We start from the raw sequence: 6,879 nt of genomic DNA on the forward strand, positions 1-6,879 counted from the left end.
TTTTTCTCCTCCTCAGCTTCCTAGTCATTGCTCCATCCCCTTGGTTTCCTTTTTCCGACTTCTCTCCTGCTCCTCACCGACGTCCTCCCTTAACTGTCCCCAACCCAACCGACCTCTCCTTTCCTCACCCCCTCCAACACCATCTTCTTCAGTCTATGCCCATTTTTTAAACCCATTCCTGCCCCCAATGGAGCTGTTTCTGATGAAGTTTCAGTCTCCATGCTGCCCACGCGTTTCTCCCAAAACAGTGACTTCTTTTAAAGTAAATAAAGACCGCGGCCAGTTTTCCCCCGATCTCTCAATCATTCGTCCCCAGAAGCCCTCAAACCCACTCCCCAACATGCGGGCAACGACATTTAATTACCTCGAAGTTTCCTCCTACTGATTGATCGCACTGATTTTGTTCTCACCATCAGACTCGCCGCTATCCCCTGACGCCGAGCAGTCCGACGCAGGGGGCGGGGTCCGCCTGACGCGGGCGTAGGGAGGGGGCGGGACTAGTGACGAACGGAGGGGGCGGGTTCAGGGTGACGTCTGGTGGCGGTGCGCGGCGTGGCCATGGTAACACGGGGTCGGGTGGGTGAAGGGGTGGAGAGATGCGGCGCGTTAAGGGAGGGGCGGAGACGGGATGACGCGTGGGGTGGGGCCAAGGTGACAATTGAATAACAAGGTGTAGAGCTGGATGAACACAGCAGGCCAAGCAGCATCAAAGGAGCAGAAAGGCTGATGTTTTGGCTCGAAACGCTGCTGTGTTCATCCAGCTCTACACCTTGTTATCTCAGATTCTCCAGCACCTGCAGTTCCTACTATCTCTGAGAACTGAATAACATCGATAGCCAGAGACCTTTCCCCAGGGCAGGATTAACTGCCACAAGGGGGCATAGTTTTAAGGTGTTAGGAGGAAGGTATAGAGGAGATGTCAGAGGGAGGCTTTTCACCCAGAGAGTTGTGAGCGCATGGAATAGTTTGCCAGTGGAAGTTGTGGAAGCAGAGTCATTAGTGACATTTAAGCGACTGCTGGACATGCACATGGACAGCAGTGAATTGAGGGGAATGTAGGTTAGGTTTTTTATTAGATTCCCTACAGTGTGGGAACAGGCCCTTCGGCCCAACAAGTCCATACTGCCCCTTGAAGCATCCCACCCAGACCCATCCCCCCCATAACCCACACACCCCTGAACACTACGGGCAATTTAGCATGGCCAATCCACCTAGTCTGCACATCTTTGGACTGTGGGAGGAAACCGGAGCACCCAGAGGAAACCCACGCAGACATGGGGAGAATGTGCAAACTCCACACAGTCGCCCGAGGCTGGAATCGAACCCTGGTCCCTGGTGCTGTGAGGCTGCAGTGCTAACCACTGAGCCACTGTGCTGCCTATTTTATTTTTGGATTAGGATTATTCTATGGCATAACATCGTGGGCCGAAGGGCCTGTACTGTGCTGTACTTTTCTATGTTTTATGTTCTATCCCTACAGTGTGGAAACAGGCCATTCGGTCCCAACAAGTATTCACTGACCCTCCAAAGAGCATCCCACCCAGACTCATGCCACTACCTTTTCACTGTAACCCTACATTTTTCCCTTGGCTAATCCACCTAATCTTCACATCCCTGAACACTACGGGCAATTTAGCATGACCTATCCATGTAACCTGCACATCTTTGGACTGTGGGAGGAAACTGGAGCACCCAGAGAAAAACCATGCAGACATGGGGAGAATGTGCAAACTGTACACAGTCACTGGAATTGAATGTGGGTTCCTGGCACTCTGAGGGATGGTATTATTTTTGACGTCTTTGGGTTCCCAGGGAGTATATAGCTAGTGTGGAGTTTCCAGAAGACCATAATAACTTCACAAGTACCAAGGAAAAGAGTAGGCCACTGGGGCCCTCAAGCTTGCTCCACCATTCAACAGGAACATTGTTGATCCAATGTTCCTTAAGTCCATTTTCCTGCCCATTCCCCAATATCCTTGATTCCCCTACTGATCACAAATCTATCTAGTTCAGTTTTAAAGATACACAAGGACATTCCTCTTGTAGTTCTCTTTGGCAAAGAAATCCTAAGACTCACGATGTAAATAGTCCAAGCAGGAGAAAGGGGCCATACTAGAACTGGCATTAGCAAATGAGCCTGACCAGGTGACCAAAGTTTCAGTGGAGTATTTTGAGAACAGTGACCATAGTCCCATAAATTTTAAGTTACCATACGATAATAGGAACAGAATTAGGCCATTCAGTCTATCAAGTCTGTTGTGCCATTTGATTATGTCTGATATGTTTCTCACCCCATTCTCCCGTTGTCTCCACGTAACCCTCAATCCTCTTGCTAATCAAGGACCTATCTATCTCTACCTTAAATACGCTCAATGACTTGGTCTTCTGCAGCAATGAGATCCGCAGTTACTTATGAATAAGGAAAGAGTAGACCTTGGGTGAAAGTCCAAAATTGGGAAGAAAGCTAACCATGACAACATTAGGCAAGAACTGGGGAATGTAAACAGGGGACAGATATTTGACAGTAAATCCATACCTGGCATGTGGGAATCTTTGAAAGGGCATTTGATCAAAGTCCAGGACCAGTGTATTTCTGTGAAAATGAAGGGTAAGGAATGGCTGGATTCTGTAACTGTGGACAACAGAAAAAAGGAAGAATTTAAACAAGGAGTTAGGGGGACTAAAAGAGGCCATGAAATGTCCTTGCCAGAATTAAGGAAAATCCCAAGGCGTTTATTGATATATAAGGAATAAGAGGGTAGTTAGGGAAAGTGCAGGTCTATTCAATGCCAAAGAAGGGTATTTATCCATTATGCCTGAGTAAGTGGCCAAAATCCTTAATGAGTACATTGCATCAATATTCACGAAGGAGAAGGACATGGTAGATGGTGAGTGTAGAGACGGGTATGTTGATAATCTAGAGCATGTCAATAAAGAAAAAGAGGAGGTATTGGGTGTTTTGAAAAGCATTAAGGTAGTCAAGTCCCCAGGACTTTATGGGATCTATCCCATAATACTGAGTGAGGCGATGGAGAAAATTGTTGGTCCTTGTATAAAGTTGTATGTTCTCTTTTGTTAGAGGAGAGGTCCTAGAGGACTGGAGAATAAACAATTTTTTTCATCAGAAGGGCCACAAGGATAATCCAGGAAATTACAAGCTGATGACCCTTACCTCAGTGGTAGGGAAATTTTGGGAGAAGATTCCAAAGGATGGGATTTAATTACTTTTGGAAAAATATGGAATTATTAGCAATGAACAGCGTGGCTTTGTGCAGGGGATGTTCTGTCTCATAAGCTTGTTTGAGTTTATTGAGAAAGTGACAAATATGATTAATGGGTGAATGACGATGGTTGTTGTTTACATGGACTTGACCAAGGCCTTTGACAAGGTCCGTCATGGCAGGCTGTTGCAAATGTTGAAGTCACATGATATCCATGGTGACCTGGAAAGATGGCTTTGCCATAGAAGACAAAGAGTAGCAGTGGAAGAGTGTTTTTCTGAGTGGAAATCTGTGACCAGTGGTGTTCCACCAGAGTCAGTGCTGGGAGATCTGTTGTCTGTAATATATATTAGTGATTTTGAGGAGAATGTAGTTGGCCTGAATACTACGCTTGCACACAACATAAAGATTGAAGGAGCTGAAGGTAGTTAGGAGGATTGCCAGTGGATCAGCAGGATACAACAAGGCTAGAGACTAGGACCGAAAATTGACAGATGGAATTTAATCCAAACAAATGTGATGTGATGCTTTTTGGGAAGTCACATGCACTTACATGAAGTAAACAGTTAATGTCAGAACCCTTAGCAGTATTAATGTATCGAGGGATCTAGGTGTACAGGTCTGCAGTTCCCTGAAAGTGGCAACACAGCTCGTCAAGAGGGTCTGGCATGTTTGCCTTCATGGGTTGAAGAATAGAGTTTAAAAAACACAAGTCACGTTGCAGCTGTATAGAACTTTGTGTTCGGCCACGTTTGGAACATTGTGTACAGTGCTGGTTGCCACACTACCAGAAGGATGGATAGATTTTGAAGAGGGTACGGAAAGGATTTATCAGGATGTTGCCTGATTTGGAGGGTATCAACTATGAGGGGAGACTGGACTAGTTTGTTTTCACTTGAACATCAGAGGCTGAGGGGCAACCTGATAGAAGTTTACAAAATTATGAGAGGTGTGGATAGAGTGGATAGCCAGAGTCTTTTTCCCAGGTTAGAAACATCAATTACTGTGGGACACAGGTTTAAGGTAAAGGGGGAGTAAGTTTAAAGGAGATGTGAGAGGTGAACTTTTTACACAGAGGGTGGTAAGTACCTGGAAGGTGCTGACAGAGAAGTGGTAGAAGTGGACAAAAAAAAGCAACATTTAAGTGGCATTTTGACAGATACATGAATAGGCAGGGAATAGATGGATATGCACCATATTGAGGCAAAAGAGCTTTTGTTTAGAAAGGCATCATTTCTGTGCAGGTCTGGTGGACTGAAGGGCCTGTTCCTGTGCTGTCCTGTTCTTTGTTCTAAATTCATACCTTTTTCTAAGACTATAAAATATCTTTACTCTTACAGTTCATATAATAATGTGATGATTAAAAATGCGAGTTTTGAGAAGATTTGTAGCTCAGGTTGAGGTTCTGGATGTGAGTTTGCTCGCTGAGCTGGAAGGTTAGTTTTCAGACTTTTCGTCACCATTCTAGGTAACATCATCAGTGAGCCTCCGATGAAGCGCTGGTGTTATGTCCCGGGACATAACACCAGCGCTTCATCGGAGGCTCACTGATGATGTTACCTAGATTGGTGACGAAACATCTGAAAACTAACCTTCCAGCTCAGTGAGCAATCTCACATCCATGATTAAAAATGTTTTTTAGTTCCCATGCTTTGATTGAAGTCAAAAGAGGAATATCTAATTCAACAGTTATTTTTCTGTAAAGTCTGTAAAGAACTCTTCTGTGTCTTTGTACTTATTTATAAATAATTTATGAATAACATCTATTTTACAAGAAAGATGACACATTGTGAAATAGGGTGTGAACAAACTATTTGATATTTAATTTCCCCTTTACTATGTCTGCTGTAATGAGAACAACCTAATGTTTCGGTGGTTCAGAAATTCTGCATCTTTAGTCTGATTCGAATAAAATCTCTTCTGTATTCCCTCAAAGGCCTTGGTGAATTTCCCAAAATGTTACATACAGAATACAACACAATACCCAAGCCACGACTCAACCAGCAATTTCACTCCCCAAAGGATATTAGTAAACCAGTTTTTTTTTCAGACAATAATTGACAGATTACATGGTTTCCCTTACATCTGCATCTTATTACAGTTTTTTTTTAATTGAATCCAAATATTACCATTTGCTATGGTGAGATTCAAAACAATGTTCCCTGAACATTAGTCTGCACTTCTGGATTACTAATCAAATGACATTACCATTGCAACACCTTTATCATTACCAGGTGTCTCTGTTCGTGCATCCCACTTAATATTGTACTTTTATTTCCAGATTTCTTTTTTTCATTCTTAGTACTAAACTGTAAAATTTCACACTTTTCTGCATTAAAGTACAACTGCCAAATTTCTTACTGCCAAGTTGTTACGAGCTTCTTCAATATTCTTTTAATGAGCCTTTTAATATTTATGTGTTTAGATATGAATTTTGGCTGTCCATTTTATGTTGCCTGCCAATCTATTCTCATACACCGTCTTTAGCTCTGATATCTTCTTGTTCAGTTTTCCTTTTTACTCTTTATGTGAAGGTTTCGATCTTTCTGACAAAAGGTCATTACCCTGAAGCAGAGCAAGATCTTTCATTCACAGAAAAGGCGAGAAGAGGAGAGATCTAAAAAAGATAGGAGAGTCAAATTTTTTTGCACAGAGGGTGGTTTGCATGTCGAATGACCTTCCTTAGAAAGTGGTGGAGCTGGGTAAAATTATGATGTTTAAAACACATTTGATTAAATACATGATAAGGAAAGGTTTGAAAGGATAAGGGCCAGGAGGATGCACGTGGTACTAGGTTAGTTTAGGATCACGTACTAGTTGGACTGAAGGGTCTGTTTCCATGCTGTATAACTCTATGACTAAGAAAGGTTGCTATGAAAACCTAATTGGGCAAGTCAAAAATTCAGAACCAAAATCAGAAAGTGCTGGAAAAGCTCATCGGGGCTGGCAGCATCTGTTGAGAGAAATCAGAGTTAATGTTTCGGGTTCAGTGTCCCTACCTCAGAACTCACCCTTTCTGAGGAATGGTCACTAGATCCGAAATGTTAACTCTGATTTCTTTCCACAGATGCCAGCAGGCCTACTGAGCTTTTCCAGCCCAATTTTGGTTTATGTTTCTGACTTATGCCATCTGCAGTTCTTTTAGTTTTTATCAAAAATTAAGAATCTCATTGGTGAGATAATTTTTTGTAATGAAGTTCTTTGGTATTAAAAGGTAGATTGACCTTCTGAGTACAGATGTCAGGAAGTCTACTTGCTTAGAATTGCAACTAATTAGAAAAAAAATTACAAGGATTAGGTAGGAAGTTAAATACTAAATAAAAACCAAAAGAATTGTGGGATGCTGTAAATCAGGAATAAAAACAAAATTTCTGGAATAGCTCAGCGGGTCTGGCAGCATCTGTGAAGGAAAAAACAGAACTAATGTTTCAGGTCTAGTGACCCTTCCTCAGAACGACCCAAAATGTTAACTCTGTTTTCTCCTTCACAGATGCTGCAAGACCTGCTGAGCTTTTCCATCAATTTTGTTTTTATCACTAGGATTAGGTGTTGTTTCCAATTAAGTTCTGCCCAATTGAGAAATTCATCTGTTCAAACACCCAAATACAGGGTGAAGCAAAAGCAGGGTGGATCTGCGGGGCAAGGATGAGTCACTTTT

General features: G+C 42.6%; 1 protein-coding gene across 4 annotated transcripts in view; it reads right to left on the reverse strand.

Annotated features, from left to right (window-relative positions):
- pam (peptidylglycine alpha-amidating monooxygenase) overlaps positions 1-482 on the reverse strand; it is a 212,053-nt gene extending 211,571 nt beyond the window's left edge. For all 4 annotated transcript variants that reach the window (XM_048527249.2, XM_048527248.2, XM_048527247.2 and 1 more), the window contains exon 1: positions 365-482. The gene's annotated coding sequence lies outside the window, so the exon portion shown is untranslated. The remainder of the gene's footprint in view (positions 1-364) is intronic.
- Positions 483-6,879: the final 6,397 nt, after the last annotated feature.

This window comes from Stegostoma tigrinum, chromosome 3 (assembly GCF_030684315.1).
Source record: "Stegostoma tigrinum isolate sSteTig4 chromosome 3, sSteTig4.hap1, whole genome shotgun sequence".
Classification (NCBI taxonomy): Eukaryota; Metazoa; Chordata; class Chondrichthyes; order Orectolobiformes; family Stegostomatidae; genus Stegostoma; species Stegostoma tigrinum.